At 42.7% G+C, this 20,162-nt stretch overlaps 1 long non-coding RNA gene across 2 annotated transcripts in view; it reads right to left on the bottom strand.

Annotated features, from left to right (window-relative positions):
• Positions 1–20,162, bottom strand: part of LOC309531395 — a 46,622-nt gene that overhangs the window by 6,347 nt on the left and 20,113 nt on the right. The window contains exon 1 of one of the 2 annotated variants that reach the window (XR_014219291.1): positions 3,616–3,671. The exons of the other annotated variant lie outside the window; for it this stretch is intronic. This is a non-coding gene — a long non-coding RNA (uncharacterized lncRNA). Of the gene's footprint in view, positions 1–3,615; positions 3,672–20,162 lie in introns of those variants that run through there. 2 annotated transcript variants of the gene reach the window in all.

The raw sequence follows: 20,162 nt of genomic DNA, 5'->3' as shown, positions 1-20,162 counted from the left end.
ATGGTATGTGTAGCTGTGATAAGGCACAAAGCAACTGCGCTGTCAATACTTCAGTAGCCTGTTAAGGCAAATGTGGCAAATCATTCCTGCTAAGCTGCCTGACAGCTGCAATCCCATTATGAGACTATTGCTACATATCATGTGTGCAGGTTTGCTTGGACGTAGATGCCTTGATGTTTATTGAGATACCATAAGCATAGTGCTGAAAGGTATACAAATGTCTCCTTCAGTCTTTATTCCTGGGAAATACAACCCCTTTGTGCAATGGCCACTTTGTTAAAACAATAATGGGGTTTGTTGCCAGGCTAGTAGTACTCTCTGAACTCATTGCTCTAGTATAACATACAGAGTTGACATATAAGATGGAGGAAATGCAAAATACAACTTTGCCATGTTGACTGCTGGTTTACTGGTGCATTGGCCAATTAACAGCTCTTTCACTTTACTTACATGAATATTTACAACCAGAAAAGCAACAGACAGATCACCTCGCATGCTCTGCAATTCCATTGCAAACCAAAATCTGTTTGATATCAACTTACCTGCTATTAAGAAGAGATATATTACTCTGAAACTCAAGTGAAATGTCACAGTTCAATGATTAACTGATAATATATATTGAATTCAGTTAACATATATTGAATTCGGTTGCTGGGTGTATGCTTAAGCATATTTAAACAGAGCTTATGTGAAATATCTCTGTCTTTATGCAATTATAAATGGAGATGCAGAAGTAGATTATGATTTTATTGCTTAAAATGCATTTCCTCACTTAATCATAATGTTCTGAGTTAAGGTACATTGCAACTGGGAATGCAACTATTGGGTAAAAACTAGGTTATGTTTCTCTTCCATATGTGAGAATATGCATAAAAGATAATCATTTTGCTAAACGGATATAAATTAAGAGCGGTGTAAATTACTGTTACTGTAAAAATAGGTTAAGATATTTCTACCACACTCTTCCTTATTTTGTTTCTAAATAAGCATACAATTTACAGTCATGTCTTGTGTTATGTTTGCTTCACATTGTGGCTTTTCAGGTTACAAATGTGGCAAACCCGGAAGTGTTTACTTCCGGGTTCGCCCCACGCACATGCTCAGAAATGATTTGCATGCTTTGCGCATGCACAGAAGCACTCTATCATGCTTCGCGCATGTGCAGTAGTGGCACTCTACTTACAGACTTTTCAGGGTGCAAACGGCACCTCGAAATGGATTGCATTTGTAAGTAGAGGTACCACTGTAGTTATTAAATTAAAGGCTGACTACATCTTACAGACCAACTTGCTGAGCCAAGTCCAGACTACAATGTTTTAAATACACAAGGCACTTTCCTTTCCCTTTTTTTCTTCCTCAGACCTGCGTTCCATCTTTCTGGTTCTACTAAAGCACATTATTTCATTTCATCCTTGGGTTTTACCTGTTGGCTGTGCCACCTATCTTTTGTGGATGTTTACAATAGCATCAGGAAAGTTGTAGCCATTTGATGAGATAACTTGGTCCTGTGTAGATTTCACTAACAGATGCATTCATGGGAACATTCAAGGTTCCTTAAAAGTAAAACTGATATTTATGTCGAGAGGCAGCAACATTTTGAAATTGCTCTTGCATACGCTCACACTTTCTCAGCTGGGAAAGGATTTTCAGGCTCCTAACATGCCAGAGACAGGTGGATATCCAATATAGCTGCATGCTGCAGCATCTGCTAATGGTCACAGATTACATTTAAAACAGCTATGCATCTGATAAGTACACTAAGTGTTGACAGGTATTCAGCTAAAGCAGACTGTACAATAATATGAAAAAGCAACACATTACACCCATGTTTTAATCTTAGATGCCACTTTAGAAAGGTTAAACATTATTAACAGATACAGACCTCATTTCACAGAATGCATTTTAAGGACAAGAGAGCTAAGGGCCTGGTGCACTGATCCACATCCATTCACTTGCAAAACAGTCACAATTAGAATGGCTCTGTTATATAAACATATGAAAGTTTCCAAGCAGGTCTAGAAACATATGTAATTTGTTTCCCAATGTTTCAGTTATTTCCTTTGACATAGAACACCAGCAGAATAACTACTGTTTGTGGCAAGGCATGGGGTTCCAACTTTGCATAACCTTTGCAATCATATTGTCAGAGCTGCCCGAGGTCCCAGCTCACAAAGGACCAATGCCAGTTCGTTGTTATATACAAAAGTCTTTATTGAAGTTCAGTTTCGCTTTAACAGCCGCAGCGTGCAGCTCTACGTCTGAAACTCTAGACCGCCGAAGCTCCGTCTCCCCCCAGACACCAGTTTAAGACTCTAGCCTTGCTCCACCTCTTCCTCTGCTCTTTCCTCCTCTGGTTCCGCCTGTCAGCTGGGGTCTTGCCCTTCCTAGACTCTTCTGACGCTGAGTCCCCTTTGTCTTCCCCCTGCCTCTGGCGGGCTTTAGGACCTGGTTCCCAATCCGGGTTTTCTGCTGTCCCATGCGCCTGTACATTTGAACTTGGCGCACGCGCCCAGCCGGCAACCTTCCTCCTGACCGTTACACTGCTCCTGTCACTGCTTCCCCCTTCGGGGAGGCTAGCTGGACCTGACCTCCCCTCCGTTCCCCCACTCTCCGATAGAGGCGTGGTCAGCCCTGACTCATCTTCTTTCCCTGCTGGAGGAGACGCTGGCCCTGACACATGGGACTCTTCCCCCCCACTACGCTCTGGTGGGGAAGCTGGTCCTTATCTCCCGCTGCTGCTTTGGGAGTCCCCGCTGGCCCCTTGTTTCTGGTGTGTCTCCCCTGGGACCCCCCTTGCCCTGACCATCGGCGCCTCCTTCTGGGAATCTTCTGATTCGCTGGAGAAGCTCATGGAATCTCTCGGGCCACTGTCATACTCCCCTACGCTGCCCTCAGATTCTTCCCCTTCGCTCTCCATTTCCTCTCTCCCCTGTACCTCTGTTCCTGAGCCCCTGACACATATGTTCCCCAGATTCATCTGCCAGTCATCAGTAAGAGGGGAACAAAATTCTACTACCACTGGAGTTTGGGCTGGTACTGTATATTCCAGCGAGCATAACAGAATTTCCAGAACATAGTTAAAATCGCCTGTTTGGCATCAAGTTCTGGACCTAGCCTAGAAATAAACAGAGGCCCCCTGTGAAGGAAAAGAGGATTTTGCTTGCAAATTCCTGCCTTGAAGGACCTGGGGGCATGCCAGGTGAGGACTAGTGCGGTGCAGGCAATGCTTTCTTCTGGGGGTACTCAATGGTACAGAGTACCAGCACTTACCCCCCAAATGTTCAAAGCGTGGCGCTTACTGCAGCAACTTCATGGTGAGTATCAAGCAGACACACAGAGAGAGAGGGAGGGAGGGAGGGAGAGAGCAGCACTGGGTAAGTTACATATGACTAGACACTCTAACCCAACCCTCATATGTTCCAAGACCATCAATGAAACAGTTGGTGCAGTTTTTATCAACACATCTTAACAGTATCTAAGGGCTTCACTGTGGAAGAGGTTGTGGAAATAATCTGCATTACATTCCTGAAGTGAACACTCTGATGATCTGTTGTGGTAGTGATGTCTTTTACAGCCTCTCTCCCCCCCCAAAAAAAACCAAAAATAAAAGCATACTGGATGGCTTCAAGTATATGCAAAGGGTCTCAGTTCTGCTGAGTTCTGCCAATGTGTGTACACCCACAGTGAACTGTAGAAGCAATCCTGTCTTCTGCAATTCACACAGGTTTGGGTAGAATAGAACATTCCATTCTCTGTCAAAATGTCACAGAGTGGAACAGACTATTCTGTTCTCCCCTCATTCTCTAGGGGCAGGTCACATTTGCAGAGTAGAATCTGCAGATGGGAAAGTAATGTGTTTAATTTTACCCTAAGGTTACCAATTCCCCCCCCCCAAATAATCCGGGGACACTTTTTTTTTGTAAAGGGAAAAAAAGCTTATTAAAAAAGTTTGGTTTTTGTTTTTGTTTTGTTTTTTAAAGAAGTAATATCTTCTCTTAATAATAATAATAATAATAATTTATTATTTATACCCCGCCCATCTGGCTGGGCCTCCCCAGCCACTCTGGGCGGCTTCCATAAAAACCAAAAATACAGTAAAATATCACACGTTAAAAACTTCCCTGAACAGGGCTGCCTTAAGATGTCTCCTGAATGTCAGGTAGTTGTTTATCGCTTTGACATCTGCTGGAAGGGCGTTCCACAGGGCGGGCGCCACTACCGAGAAGGCCCTCTGCCTGGTTCCCTGTAGCTTTGCTTCTCGCAATGAGGGAACCGCCAGAAGGCCCTCGGCGCTGGACCTCAGCGTCCGGGCAGAATGATGGGGGTGGAGACGCTCCTTCTGTAGTCTCCTCTGTCACACGGCCTTCCTCTGAGCCCCGGCTTGCTCTCTTTGAGCGCTAGCCGCCGTGGAGTAGGCTTGAGCCGGGCCTGGGCTTGGCCACGTGTCCTTGCCCTACCTCTCCTACCTCTCCTCCTAAACGGCGGTGGTGGCAGCGACGCGGCAAGGTCAAGGCTCCCCTCTTTTTTCTCGTTCCTCTTTCTCTCTCTTCCTTCTCCTCCTCTCCTCGTTTTCGCTGCATCGGCTCCAGGGTTTTTCTGGCCCCAGAGGACTGCTGGGCAGTCGGCCGGTAGGGCGCTCTCGCTCCCGGCTCAATTTGGGTCACTGGGGGGGGGAGGTCAGCGGTTCCCCCAGTTGATGCTCCAGCCGTCCCCAGTTCTCCCTTGGCAATGGCAGTGGCAGCGGCAGTCTCAGCAGCCCGGACCCATCCTGGTAGCACAGTTGGTTCTGGCTGGCTTCAGGAGCTGCTCACTGCCATGGCGCCCGCCATTTTGCCTCACAGGAAGTCCCCATATGATGTGTCTTGTGCCATTGAACCAACCACACAACATTCCTTCCCTACTAATAAATCTACAACACTTAAAATATAAATTCGGGGACATTAAATGAAATCAGGGGACATTCTGGGGATGGATTTTGTCCGGGGACAGATTTGTAAATCCAGGGACTGTCCCCGGGAAAAGGGAACATCTGGTAACAATATTCTACCCTACTCCTCCAGTTTTATCCCAAATGCCATCCCCCCCCCAGGAAACCAGACACTGCAGATCCCCACTTTAGAATGTCTCATGACTGCAACATGCTTCAACAAAGATCAATGCAGTAATTGTGTTATGACATTAAGCTGCTGGACTACATTTTCAGTGAGGAATAGTGGTTAGTGTTGAACTAGGGTCATGAAGCTCCCTGGGTGACCTTGGGCCACTCACTGTCTCTCAGCTAACCCACCTCACAGGATTGTTGTGGGTGTTAAATGAGGATGAGGGAGAACCATGTGTGCCACCTTGTGCTCATTGGAGAGAAAAAAGTGGGATATAAATTGAATAAATAAAGTGTATATTGGTAGTTGTACCATTTCCACCCCACTTTCAGAATCCTATATCAGAACACAGTGAGGCAGCCCTTTCCTGATGTGAAGGCTACAAATGCCTTGCATCAAATTTCCACCAGACATCTTAGTTCACTGGTACATGATGAAAAATGATAATGCTATATTTATAATCTCTGTGGTTTCTGCAAAATACAATTTCATTCCTGAGGACACATTTTTCACAGAAGGATTCTGCCATTATCAGCTTCTCTCCCCCCCCCCCAATGAGTTTTTATTGGTTTATCATTATATATACATATAAACAAATACAAAGTATAACACATAAATTACATGTATTATATTATTCTCATATGTTGCAGGAACTTACTTTCCAGTTCAATTCTCCTTCATGCTTTTGAATGGGGGGGGGGGATAAGGCTGTAATATAGAGATACAAATAGACGAGGCTTCCCAGGGCAGCCCACAGAGCAGGTGAGAGAACAATTTTTCTGATGAGGACTGTGTTCATTCAAGGGTAATTTGTTGGGGTCCACATGTTGGCAATGTGAAGGGTGGGTGCAGCCAACCCAATTTCTCTTGTTCTCTTTCTGTCAGTCCATTCTCTCTCTTTCTCCTTCCTTCTCTTCTGTCTCCATCGCCAATCACCAGACTGCTAGGGCAGGAACAGATCACTCTGACCTGCTCACCTGCAGACAGCAGTGGTGGCACCAGGGGGGAAAGATCTGGGTGGGCACTGAAGGATCAAAGTATATTTCTAGGGGGGAGAGTTTGCTCTCTGGAATAAAGCCAACACTATATGTAAGTGACAGGATCCCAGCAATGGAGGTGCAAGTGGAGTGGGAATCTCCTTGTTTGGACTGGTATTTGCCCCGCCCCAACCTCTGGCAGAGAGCTTTTGAAATTAGATTGAAGACCACACAAAATTAGTCAGAAGACCACATGCAGCCTTAGAGTGCAGAATGTAGATGCCATCATGCTTAGGATAATATTTTATTCTCTGTTTTAAATGCACATTTTATATTTGACTTCCTTTAGTAATGTTTTCTTTTGAAATGTTTAAGATAAATATTTTTTGTTAACTTTGCTATGTTAAATGTGCATTCTGTAGCTGACCTCTTTGCAATGTTTTAATATGAAATATTTAAGATAATATTTTAGTTTCCAGTTAAATATATTGCTTTGAATGAATAAAACAGCAATGTTTTATTATAGAGTCATAGAATCATAGAATTGTAGACCTGAAAAGGACCCCAGGGGTCATCTAGTCCAACCCCCTGCAATGCAGGAATCTCAACTAAAGCATCCATGACAAGGCGCCATCCAACCTCTGCTTAGAGTCCATAACTTCCTGAAGGAGACCGTTCCACTATCGAACAGCACTTACTGTCAGAAAGTTCTTCCTTTCTTGTAACTTGAATGAATTGGTTCAAGTCCTACCCGCCAGAGCAGGAGAAAGCCAGCTTGCTCCATCCTCCATGGAACACCCCTTTAGGTATTTGAAGATGACCATCATATCTCCTCTCAGTCTCCTCTTCTCCAGGCTTTATCCAGTTTTATTGTATGTTTTAATGTAAGCTGTAAACCACTTGGAGATTTTTTTGCTTAAAAATATAAACAGATATAGAAATGAAATGAATGATAATTATAATCAGATGACAAAACAAACCTTCTGGGGGAAAAGGGTGTTACCTTGTAAGAGGGTCACTCTGAAATTAAGTTTACTTTTGGCCCAAGCTGGTCAGTGGTATAAGCAACCTAATCTGGACGGAAGAAAAATGTTTCTCAATAATGCCAGTAGGATAACTGAGAAGATCCCAAGGATGTTGAAGGTCTCTGAAAAGGTTAGAAGTTCAGTGCTTCATTGCTCCAATGGGGGAGACTACTAGACTCATCACCACAATGGGGAAGACAAAAGCCATTTCGCTGCAGCAAGCCCAACAGGCGGCACTTTACAGAAATGTGGGACAATTTCCCTAGAAGAACAAGCAAAAATGGTAGAACCTCTTGCATTAAATGGGGCTGCACTGTTGTGCCATAGTCACTATATTTGGCCCTGAAGAATCATGATTTCCTATTTGTTGAGATCCAGAGGATGCTTATGAATGTGATAAAGCTCACTATATTCAATGGGCCTTATTCGCTAGTAAGCAAGTCTAGGATTGCAGACTTAAACCTTCATATTATCTTTGCTGTGACCCTATTTTAGTTTAACAGAAAAGGTTTTCCTAATTTGACTATTAATCTTGGTGCCAGACTGATGTATTCTTTCTCTCAAGTCCTTTAATTTAGCCACAACAAAATGCACATGTAGGATATTCACTTACGTGTCAGAAGTAATATATATTAATCGCTGCGGTTGTCTGCTTTAGGGCACAGAATTTGTAAAACTCTTACTGGCTGCTCATCCTGGTTGTCTAATATCTTTGAGAAGAGTGACCCTGGATCCCTTTAAAGTCACAGAGAATTGTGGTTAAAGGTCACGGGAGATTTAGGATGTCACTATGTGTATGCTAGTTAACCATGCTCCAGCTCTGTATAAACAGCTTATTGTTTAAGCTCCCTGTCCCTAGCCTTATTTCTAGCACAGCAGAGTCATATAAGGGCATACAATTGTTGCACCAATTACTCATTGTCCTTAGATAATTCTGGTGGCGCTTCCTCATGCCATCTTGTGTGCAGTTGCTAAACTACACCTTGGGCTATTTGCTTTCACATCCAGTCCCAAGGGGACTGATTCATGCGGATGCAGATTCACAGGGGGCGGGGATGATAATTTTTTTAACCAAGCATAAGCCCATGTGGATGAACAGCGAAGAGATGGTATGTCCTTTCTCTCTCAATTTGCTTGATTGGTTTGTAGCTTATTTCAAGCCAACTGCAATAACGCATCTTGTCTTGGACAAGACTGGCTGATTAGCTTCTGGATGTGATAACTGGATAATTCCTTGGGCATTTCCTTCCCCTTAGAAAATTCAGTTTAGAATGATGGGTTCCTCTGAGTTGTCTGGTAAATAAAGCCCGTCATTCTTTGGCTTTGATGGAACTCTTATCAGCAGGTGACAAAGGCACTACTCATCAAAGCTCCTTGTCAAATTTGTTCTTCAAAATCACTTGTCAGTCTTTCCAGCCTTTTCCAAGCTATCCAAGGGTTGGCTGACTTCCTATTCATACTGAAGGTCCTCTGACCTATCTTGAAGTTTGTCTACTTCTTGGCAATCTTCTCTGCAAATATCAACTCTCTCTCTTTCTCTCTTGCCCGTCTCTCTGTCCCTTGATTCAAGGCTTGTTGATAAAAATATTGTTGAAGCAAAATATCTCTTGCCATATGATTTTAACCATCTTGTAGTCCTCGAACTCTTCTTACACTTTATACAGCAGCAGAAACGTACAAAACTTTATTTATTGATATGTTGCCTTTGGGGGCGTAGCCCACCCAAGATGGTTCATGGTATCTTAAAAACACAATAAATCCTCTGAACTAAAATAACCAGAACTAACAATGGCAGCAACATTAACAATTATTTAAAAGGCCAGTTACATAAGCTGGGTAAAATTCTAGGATGTGTAAAGCTCAGCAAACAGCAAGGAGCCATTTTATTTGCACTGTGCGGGCTGCAGTAGCTCATGCGCAATGGGAACCCATGTGGGAAAGTTGAAATAATCCTACTAAAAGAATATTCAATATCCTTTGTCTTAAGTCACACTATAGCAATGTACAATTTAGTGAAGGACTGTAGTTCATCCATTTTGCATGCAGATGGTCCCATGTTCAAGCTCCAGCATCTCCACCAGAGTGGTTGCCTGTCAGTATAGATAACAGTGAGTTAGATGGGCCATTGGTCTGACTCAGTATAAGGTAGGTTCCTATAGCCCAGTAGAACAGTAAAGTGTTGGTATTCTGTGCCTTATATGGTCTGGAGCTGGGGTGTCTGAAGGATTCCCTTCCCCACATAAGCCTTTCAGAAAATAAGATTTTAGGCATTATCTGGGTGTTCACTATCTTCTGAGTGGATGACTACCAGAAACAAGGCTTTCTCAATGCTGGTACCCAAATTATGACATCTCTCTCTACACTGGTGCACCTTAAGTCTTTTGGGATAAGTCTGTCCCAAAAGTCTTTAAAATGTCACCTGATTTGTCTTGTTATAGTACCGTATTAGCTACTATTTATTTTCTTTTCAGTTTAACAGAACCTGCTTGTTGTTAGATTGTTTTTAGGATACTTGTTACTTTTTTATTGTTGTTTATATCTATATCTATCTATCTGCAGATGTATTTGCCATTTTTTATTTAATGTGATGAGACATTTATATGCACCATTCTGTGCTGGGTATGAATGTGATATCAGAAAACCTTCGGAGCTATTCCACTGCAATAAATGGGGTGACTTCAGAGTAAGTGGTCTGAAAGCTTCAACCTCAGATATTTCCATGCATTTCATAGCAATGAAACTGCAGAATGGCTAATTGAAAATATCTTTGAAGAGTGATAAAAAAATTAGGAGCTTCCATCTAATTGTCTGGGCTGGAGAACATTTTCCTATTAGGTAGAGTGAATTCGGATTCCCTTGCCACCACCTCAGCTTTTAGTGAATAATAAAAGACACCAGTCACTGGACTCATCAACAAAAATTATTTAGAAAGCCATGAATGGTGTCTCCTTCAATACTTGGGGAGAGCCGAGACAATTTTGCTGTTGTGTACAGACTTGAAAAATGTGATGTGACTAGTAATTAGCATGCATTCATATAACAACTAGCTGGATTAATCACCAGGAGTGCAGTATTATGTTGCATAAACTGCACAAAAGAGAAAGAGACTCTTAATGAATTTTGGCTGAGTAGAGCTATGTGCAGTGATGTTCAAAACATTTTGGATCCTTGCCAACTGATATAGAAGAACATGTCTAAAAGATTAAGAAGCAATTTGACCAATCCTCCTGCTGATCATAGAGTTGCCCATTGTTTCAACATTACCCCCCACAAAAAATATCTTAAAACCAATATTGATTAATCTGATTTTCCAAGAAAGCTAGCCTGTGGTCAAGCTCAACCGATAATTTTTCAATGTAGTCAAAGAAGTGAACAGTTTAAGCTTTAAAACACTCCCTCATTCTCATTAAAGAGCTTGCTATTCTTTCTGATCCTCATAATTTTGCTACGAGGAAATATTTGAATGGAATGCATTTTATTATAATAGTCTGTAATTATTACTATTGAGAAAGATCAGGTGTTAGTTAAACGTAGGTTTTATACTTCACACATTGCAAAACATAAGCAGCAGATCCCTCTGGACAGTGGAAAGAAGTCATGATGAGAATGTTCAAATTTAATTCCATGAGCACCAGGAGAGGCATAATTATGGCCTCAGTGTCACTAGTGAAATTGGGCCCAATTCCAATCATTACTCGTGATTTCTCCGACACTTATTTCCAACACCACTAAAATCCCACCTCTGTCCTTTCACTTCTTATGACAGCCAGCCCTCCTCCTTGCTAGGACAGGATTTTTTTTGAAAGATGGTATGAAATTCCCTTCCAGAAAGAATGCAGAAAGAGGAGGTACTGGTTCTCAGAAGTTCCACCTAAGAGGACTTGATTACATCTCAACATGTTTCAGAAGACAGGTTCCTCTGGCAATGTGATGTGGTTAATTCCCTTCTAGCTCCAAATGTCTGCAATGACCACTGAAATTTCACCTCATGGAAAATTCAATTTGGCTGTTCTTCCTCAAATATCCAAGGCATTTTCAAACCACAGAACTAAAAGAATTTCCATGAGACCTGTGACATTTCTCAAAGCAGTCCTCAGATTGTCACTAGCGCTTACTCAGAGTAAAATTTTGAAGCAGAGGTTCCTCTTCAGATGAAATATTCAAGGATTGTTAGCAAAACTGGATAAAGCTGGCAAAAATTCTTACAGGGGTTTCATGCATCTGTACAGATGGTAAGTGAGGTTGTTTGATGGGGTGAGTGGCAGTATCCTAAGAAACTATTTCACAAGCTGCTCTATACTAATTGATTGGTGTATTACATACTGAGAAAGAGGGCATGTTATGCACCAAACAACTATTCATACCTGTTTTATTAGGTATTGCATCAATCTGGTTCATTGGAAGATTGAAAAGCAACCTGATGATGTAGCCAATGGAACAAACTCAGACAAAATGTGATCTCATTGCTCACAAGAGGCTGTTTATTGAAGAACAAGTTAACATACAGCTGTATAGGAATATGAAAGTAACCACTAGAACAAGCTAAATGGGGAGTTTTAGCTGTAACCCATATTAATGGGAGTCAATATTTAACTCTATAATTTCCCATTATTTCACTCATGTTGTAGTTAAATTTATGTTTATTATATTGCATTTGTAAATAAATAAATAAAGTTAGAGGCCACAAGTGATGTAAGTATTGTACCTCCTTGTTCCTCTCTGAATTAGGTATGATAGCACAAGCTTTGCATATACTTTGGCTACGAAAGATTTAGATCAATAAATTGCTTACACATCAGTCCTACTCATAAGGATTTATACTTTGTATAAATATCTGCTGTTCACATCAAGAAATTTAAAATCTGACCTTGCTTTACTTTCCAACCTTGACTTTTGAGCACCAAGGCCAGACACTGAATCATTACCATTTAAGTTTGTACCCTTGACATTCCACTAGTAATTGATCTCATCTCTCCATTATTATGTTAAGCCTATATGGATTTAGAAGCTTGAGATTCTTTCTTAATTGACCTCAGCTCCCCCCTACCAAAAAAGTAAGATTACTCAAGACTGACATGGGTAGTTCATAATTTATCTGAATTAAATGATGGACTTACGTATGAAGGCTGGGATTTTGAGACATAGTGAAAGCCATACTTATTCTTCAGCCCTGCATATATATATATATATATATATATATATATATATCACAGAGCATTTTCTCAATTCCAGATATTTATTTAACCACATGATGGTGACAGCAGTCACGAAATTAAAAGACGACTGCTCCTTGGGAGAAAGGCGATTGCAAACCTAGACAGCATCTTAAAAAGCAGAGACATCACCTTACCAACAAAGGTCCGTATAGTTAAAGCCATGGTTTTCCCAGTAGTGATGTATGGAAGTGAGAGCTGGACCATAAAGAAGGCTGACCACCGAAGAATTGATGCTTTTGAATTATGGTGCTGGAGGAGACTCTTGAGAGTCCCATGGACTGCAAGAAGATCAAACGTATCCATTCTTAAGGAAATCAGCCCTGAGTGCTCACTGGAAGGACAGATCCTGAAGCTGAGGCTCCAATACTTTGGCCACCTCATGAGAAGAGAAGACTCCCTGGAAAAGACCCTGATGCTGGGAAAGATGGAGGGCACAAGGAGAAGGGGACAACAGAGGACGAGATGGTTGGACAGTGTTCTCGAAGCTACAAACATGAGTCTGACCAAACTGCGGGAGGCAGTGGAAGACAGGAGTGCCTGGCGTGCTCTTGTCCATGGGGTCATGAAGAGTCAGACACGACTAAACAACAACATTTGACCACATCCATATAGCACACAACAATGAATGTGTTATACTTTGCATAATACAACACCAACACATTTGGGGATGGTGACCTTTTCCAATTACTCCCAGCTCAGTTTGTTTAGCTGTTGCCCTGCCCCAAACTATATGGTTGTGGTGCCAGGGACGCGGACTTATAAAAAATATTGGGGGGGCCCGGGAAAGCTCGCGAAATGCAAATAAGCTCATGAATATGCAAATAAGCTCATGAATATGCAAATAAAGTGGCGCCGCCCCCTCGTGAGCGAATAGGGGAGAGCGTGCTGCTGCCTATTTATCAGCTCCGGAACAGCTGATATGCGGGAAACCTGGGGCTAGAGGCAGGAGCCCCCGCCCCCGGGGATTCCCTAATCTCGCGGGGGACGGCCGGGGCTCTCCGGCTAGGGCGCGCGGCTGGCTGGCTGGCGAGGGAGCAGGTGGGGAGGAGGCGGGGGACGGCGGCGGTGCCCGAGATTATTGGGGGGGCTGAGCCCCCCAAAAAAATTTTTTGAGGGGGCTCAAGCCCCCTCAAGCCCCATGGAGTCGGCGCCTATGTGTGGTGCCATACCTCAGGTGCCCACATTCACTAATATACTAAAAGGTAAAGGTAAAGGTACCCCTGCCCGAACGGGCCAGTCTTGACAGACTCTGGGGTTTGTGCGCCCATCTCACTCAAGAGGCCGGGGGCCAGCGCTGTCCGGAGACACTTCCGGGTCACGTGGCCAGCGTGACAAAGCCGCATCTGGCGAACCAGAGCAGCACACGGAACGCCGTTTACCTTCCCGCTGGTAAGCGGTACCTATTTATCTACTTGCACCCGGGGGTGCTTTCGAACTGCTAGGTTGGCAGGCGCTGGGACCGAGCAGCGGGAGCGCACCCCGCCGCGGGGATTCGAACTGCCGACCTTTCGATCGGCAAGCCCTAGGCGCTGAGGCTTTAACCCACAGCGCCATCTGCGTCCCAATATACTACTTACATCCTAATCCTAACTACTCAATCGTATACCAACTCATACATATCGCTCAACCATCCCGAATTGAGCAGGACATCTCAGAATTACAGAAGCCATCTCGTTTTTTGGTCCAGCACTCTGGCGTGAGTCAGCTGGTTCATTCCAGACCAAAAGACGCTTGTTTTTTGGTCTCATGATCTTGTGTGAATCAGCTCTCTCACACCAGAGCACTGGACCAAAAGACATTGGCTCCCACGGGACCATGGAACCAAAAAACAAGTATCCTGATTTTGATAAGCAAGATGTTGGAGAATATGCTCATAGACTTCAGTAGTTCGAAAGAACTTTGCTACTGGTCCCACATTGACTTTTCTTAAGACTTTCATGCATAAGGCAAGGCCTGGTTTTGTTTTAAAGCCCTCCAGCCAGCCAGGTTATTGATGAGATTGCTCAGTTCTCAGGAGGATCAATAGCCACGGATATATATTCACAGTGAATCTTTTTCACATTTTGTCTCTCACATGCAGTTGCAGCCATGACCTCAGAGCAGCTACTGAAACCACAAAATGACAAGCCAAAACATCCTCCAGTGATTCTGCCTTAAGATGCTCTGTCTCTATGAATTAACAGCTGAGTAGTTTCACCTGCATGGGAGAAACAGCATCAACTCCAGTTAGTATTCTCCTTTGAATATACACTGACCTTTCTTGTCAGGAAATGCCTTTCTTGGGAACAGATTCTTCAAAACTATTTATGCTGGAATCAGTGGGATAATCCTGAAGATGCTATTCAGCATGACTGAGGAGGACATTTGTTAGAGACCATTTCACTTCTCCGCAGCAGTAATGAACCAGTGTTCGGAGGCTCAGCCATGCAATCCAAAGTGAACTGAGCAAGATGGTGCAGCTTTGAATGATACACACACACACATGATCATACCTGAAATCGGTGTAGTTCAGTGTACAGAATCACATAATGGAAAATCAGCACCTACTTTGGCCAGTGAATGCTCTCCACCCACTTGGAATAACTACCACAATTTATTTCAGGCATCATCATGTCTATATCAATATAAAGCAGGGGTGGGGAACTTGTGGCTCTCCAGATGTTGGTGGACTCCAACTTCCTTGACCCTTTCACCATACTAGGGCTGATGGGAATTGGATTTCACTAACATCTGGAGGGCCACGTGTTCCCCATCCCTGTTTTATATTGATTTGGAGACATATTAGCCACTTCAGCCACCCTGTGAACTGCCCTGAGACCTGTGGGTATAGGACAGTAAATAAATCATCATCATCAACAACAACAACAACATTCTGCGGCTAGAGATATTCATACCCAAAGAGGGGTAGCCTTTATTTAGGGCTGGTTCTGCCACTGCTTTTACAAACATACCTCATATTTTGTAATCATGTTTGGGAGTTCAAGGCTGAAACTACTCATATGAAAGTGTAGCCAGTGAATCCATGAGGACCCAAGGTTCATGCAGAGCAGATAATTTGAGAAAGGGAGCCAAGCTACAGACTCCAGGTCAGGTTACACGTATAATATAGACAAGTTATTAAGCAACATGGAAACACAAACCAATTTTATCCCTCTCTGTCTCTCATCAAGATATGTTCTTCCATGAGATGAGAACCAGACCAACACATTGCTCTCTCTCTCTCGTTCTCCTGCTGTAATAGCACTTTTTGGACTAATTTCATACTACTCTGGACAAGCCAACAGAGAAGGCAGGCAGGCTCTGGGCTAGGCTGTCAACAGTGGACTCACCTGAAGATAGCAGCAGGATATTACTGCCCTCATCAGAGTGGCAACCAGTGTTTAAGCAGAGCCAGCGAGCAAGCCAGCATGCCTTTCTTCCTTCTTTCCAACCATGCAGCTTGCCATGCATCCCCATGAAATATGAGCGCACCTATGGCACAGCCGTCAGTGATTCCAAGTGGACCTGGCAGCCAGGCACATGCCTACTTGCTTACCGGCTGCAGCAACAGCCATTTCAAGTTTTATACATAGGCTCTCTCTCACATGTTATGCCTTCTCTACTTCTTGCTTAGCATGCATGTGGAACAAGTGTAGCAGAAAACAACAGTAGAAGCAAACAAAAATGGTTAAGATAGTTAAATAAAGGGAGGGGAAGGGAGGAAGTAAGCCAATTTCCACTCCTCTCTCTGTGACCCTTGTCATTTCTCAATCTAATCCATGTGTTGTATTTCTCATCTGCCAACACCAAGAGATTGTTGAGGGTGAGAGGCGTGTCCTTGCACTTAGCAGGCACCAACATCATTGCAACTAGAAGGAGGAGGAGCTCCCTTTGACTTAGCACAGTACAGACTTGGCAGGGTTACACAATAGCAGAGTCAGAAGCAGAAGCCCTGTTTGTCCAGAAATGAATGTGGATTAGTGGATTCTATTACCTGTCTAAAATCTGAGATGCACTTGTAGCATTCCATGTACCAGTCCCTTCAGAGGAAGCTGCCTTGAAGGCAGCCCTGTTTAGGGAAGCTTTTAATGTTTGATGTATTACAGTATTATAAACAAAATTTTTGGAAGCCACCCGGAGTGGCTGGGGATGCCCAGCCAGATGGGTGGGGCAAAAATAAATTATTATTATTATTATTATTATTATTATTATTATTATTATTATTATTATTATTTACTGAAGTTCCCACCCTGGGCCAGCAGGGGGAATCTGTAGATAGTTATGCAAATAAGGGATCGAAACCGACGTTCAGTGATTGGATAGTTTTAGAAAATTGTTACAGTTGCATTGTACTGGAGCTCTATATAAGCAGGCTGACTGAACCCTGGCCTTCAGTTCAGTTCTGTTCTGGCCTGTGAATAAGCAAGAGCTGTTTGAAGAATTGCTGTGTCGCCTGATATGTTCACCCACAACTTAAAAATTATTATTATTATTAAACCAAGTCAGACCATTGGTCAATCTAGCTCAGGACTGTCTTCACTGACTGGCAGCTGCTATCCAGCATTTCAAACAGAAGTCTCCCCCACCCCTACCTGGAGATGCTAGGGATGGAACCCAGGACCAGATGCTCCAACAATGAGCTATGGCCCTTCCCTCATCTTCAGTTTATGGGTGCCATGACTGACTTTTCACTTTCTCTGTGATGCACACCCACAGGTTTTGAGTGACTGGAACCTGCCACAGTGACTGGTTGTGCTTCTACAACCCAGTCATATGAGCTGTTGTCTCAGAAGCTGCTAACAGCATTTGGCCATAAAAATGTTAGGCTCATGACAAAGCCTCAATTTATTAAGGAAAACACAGGACTTTTCAGACACATTATGTACAAATTTGGTAAGTGGCCTCATGGATCAAACGATGAAATCATAAAAAAGAAAGAAATGAAACTAGCTGATCCCCTGTAACTGTGTGGAAAAGGTGTTATAAATATTATGAGCTGCTTGGCTCTATTTGTTCACTGTCAAATATATTCCCTCGGGTCTCTGTTCCATGCACAAGGCCATTATTTGATGGAAAAGTATAAAGTCATAACAGGTTGATGTAAATTTCTTTTAGATGCCTCATACCTCATAAATACCTCGGGGAATATGAAGCAGCGGTTTTGCTCCCTTTCATAAGCTTAAATGGAGCAAATGATTTGTTAATAGATGCCTAAGGCTAGAATCCTGTGCACACTTTCTCGAACTCATGGACCTCCCTTCAGAATAAACATGTATAGGATCAAGCTACACACCGATACCTAATGACATAGCCAGAGCATGTTCTTCCATATTTCACAACATTTTTGAAGATCATTCTCAGAAGATAAAATTCATATACAGGGGGGATCAAAAGAAAACAAGGAAGATGCTGCGTTGTTATTTCTGTGTCTTTTAGGATTTCACTGTGCACTACAATTTAATTAAAAAAACCCTGTGAGATATTAATTCAAGACATCAAATCAGAGGTTGGCTCAACTGTATCATCTTCCTCAAACCTTCACCATTCATCCTTCAGTGTTTGACACAGGTAGAGCAAATGTACGAGTTTATGCTGTTTCCTAGACTCATGTAAGACTGAATGTGAATGTGGTGTGGCCTCCTTGTATATTTTTCCTGATACTGAGGAAACAGTTCTTATTAGACAGCAATTATCATTGTGTGTGAGAGAGACAGAAATAAATATTATGTGATCTGTTTAATCAGTACCAGCAGGACATCACCGATTTCCCATGGTAAGCTTGAGGTTGCCTGTGGAGTGAAGCAGAAATGACTATACTTGCTCTAATTGTGTGTCATGCCATGCCCCCATGAGAGCCATGTTGTGTTATATCATGCCCCACATGGCACCCATGTTGTATTATGCCATGCCTCCAAGCAGTCATTTCATGACATGCTCACAGCACCTTCTCAGAATTCAAACTGTGGTGACTGGTCTGAAAATATTGGTGACCCCTGTCACACTTGACAGCAATTTAGTGCCTTATGTGGCTCATGTGTTGGTCACACTCAAGTATTCCAAGAGGGTGACAGCCACAACGTGGCTTACAAAATGTGAAATAGTCAAATCCACTGTAGATGTGATAATAAAAATCCTAACTAAAATACAGTACAAATTCATTTAAATGAATGTAAGCAAAATATGAAATGTAACATTGTTGTTAACAGAGGCTGTTTTAGAGTGGCATAACTGGTATGACGGCACTGGGTTCTGTGCTGCAGGGGTGCTTCAACAATGCTGTAGAACAGAGGTGGGGTGGGGGGACTTTAGCATCGCACAGGGTACTGCTGAAATTTGGGAGCCCAAAGCCTGCCATTGTTAATGTTAGGGTTATGTGGCGAGTGAGCTTGCCCCACTCCCACTAAGACTGGAATGAAAAAATTGAGGGCTGGGGGACAGATGATGAGATTGAAATTCACTACCATGTCATTGATTAAACCAAACCCTCTGTCTAATATCTTTATATGGGTCAGTCACCCTAGGTTAGTATCCCCCACACAAAAAGTGAGGCATCGTTGACTCATTGTGCACTGCACTGGGTTGGGTCTAGAGTTTGTCATACTTGAAATCCCTGGGTCTCCTCTAAGCATGACCAAGTCCAACCCAATGTATAGATGTGTGGATTCAAAGATACGGAGAGTGAACTATGAAATATCAGGACTAAAACGAAGATCTGGAAATGTAGTAAGATTATTTGTGGGTCAGGGAAAATACTGATGGTCAAAAACAATGAAGAGTCTTGTTGCAGACTGATGCATTTATTATGGCACAAGCCTTCATAGATTAGAAGCCATTTCATCAGTTAATTTGGTCTGCAAAAGCTTACACCATAATAAACTCCTTACTTTCTAAGATACTAAAAGATGCTTATTTTCCCCCCTTTAACAGACTAACACCATGGAAGTTGTTACGATGACAGAAGGATGAAAAAAATTGTCTTATGAGATTATGCTTTGAAATATTGACCTGATTAACTTAGCAAAAAGATGTTTGAGAGGAGACATGACTGTGCTTTGCAAATACATGAAGGATACTCACAAGGAAAGGGAATGAGATCTTGAGAAGATAATATAGGTGCAGTGCAAGGAGAAATGAGAACGCAATGAGTAAATGTAGTGTGGAAATGAGATGAGGAGGCTAAATTTCTAGCAGAATTACAGAAAGACAGTTGTCAGAATAATTTTTAAAAATGGATTAGGTTAAAACTGGAGACTTTCAAATTCATATGCCGTATTTCATGAATCATGAGTCATGTGAAGGGAATAACAAAGGGGTTGTGTACCTGGACAAAATGCTCGTTCACAACAGAGCTTGTTAAGCCAAGATATCATAATCTGAAGTGGGTTATGATCATCCTTCCCCAAACTGGTGCTTTACAGATGTTATGGACTACAACTCTCATTATATCTGGAGTCAGGCTGGTGGGTGCTGTCGACAAAAACATATTGAACACATTAGGTTAGCAAAGGTTAACTTAACACAATAAGGGCTCGTCCACACTTCAGCTTGTGTCTAAAAAGCACAGGGCTTCTGTTCTCTTCTTGTCCTGTGCTTTCAGGGAACAGATCCAAGAGGTTTTGACTTTGCCCAGCCACTTCCCCCCAGAAATGTGATCTTTAACGCTAAACCAGAACAAATGGCAATCCGCAGAAAACCTGATTGTAGTTTGTTCCACTTCAACGCTAAACCGTGGGTCTCCCTGGGAGAAACTTGTGGGGAAAATGGAAGTGTGGATTGTATTGTAAGCTAAAAACTTATAAGCAGATCATGGAGATTGTAGTTCCTTTTTTAAAACGTGAAATAAATCCTCTCTCGCTGCCCAGCATT

This window comes from Podarcis vaucheri (genome assembly GCF_965113315.1).
Source record: "Podarcis vaucheri genome assembly, chromosome: 4".
NCBI classification, from domain to species: Eukaryota; Metazoa; Chordata; class Lepidosauria; order Squamata; family Lacertidae; genus Podarcis; species Podarcis vaucheri.
The sequence above is the reverse complement of the archived record's forward strand: the minus strand, read 5'-3'. Positions and strand labels throughout refer to the sequence as shown.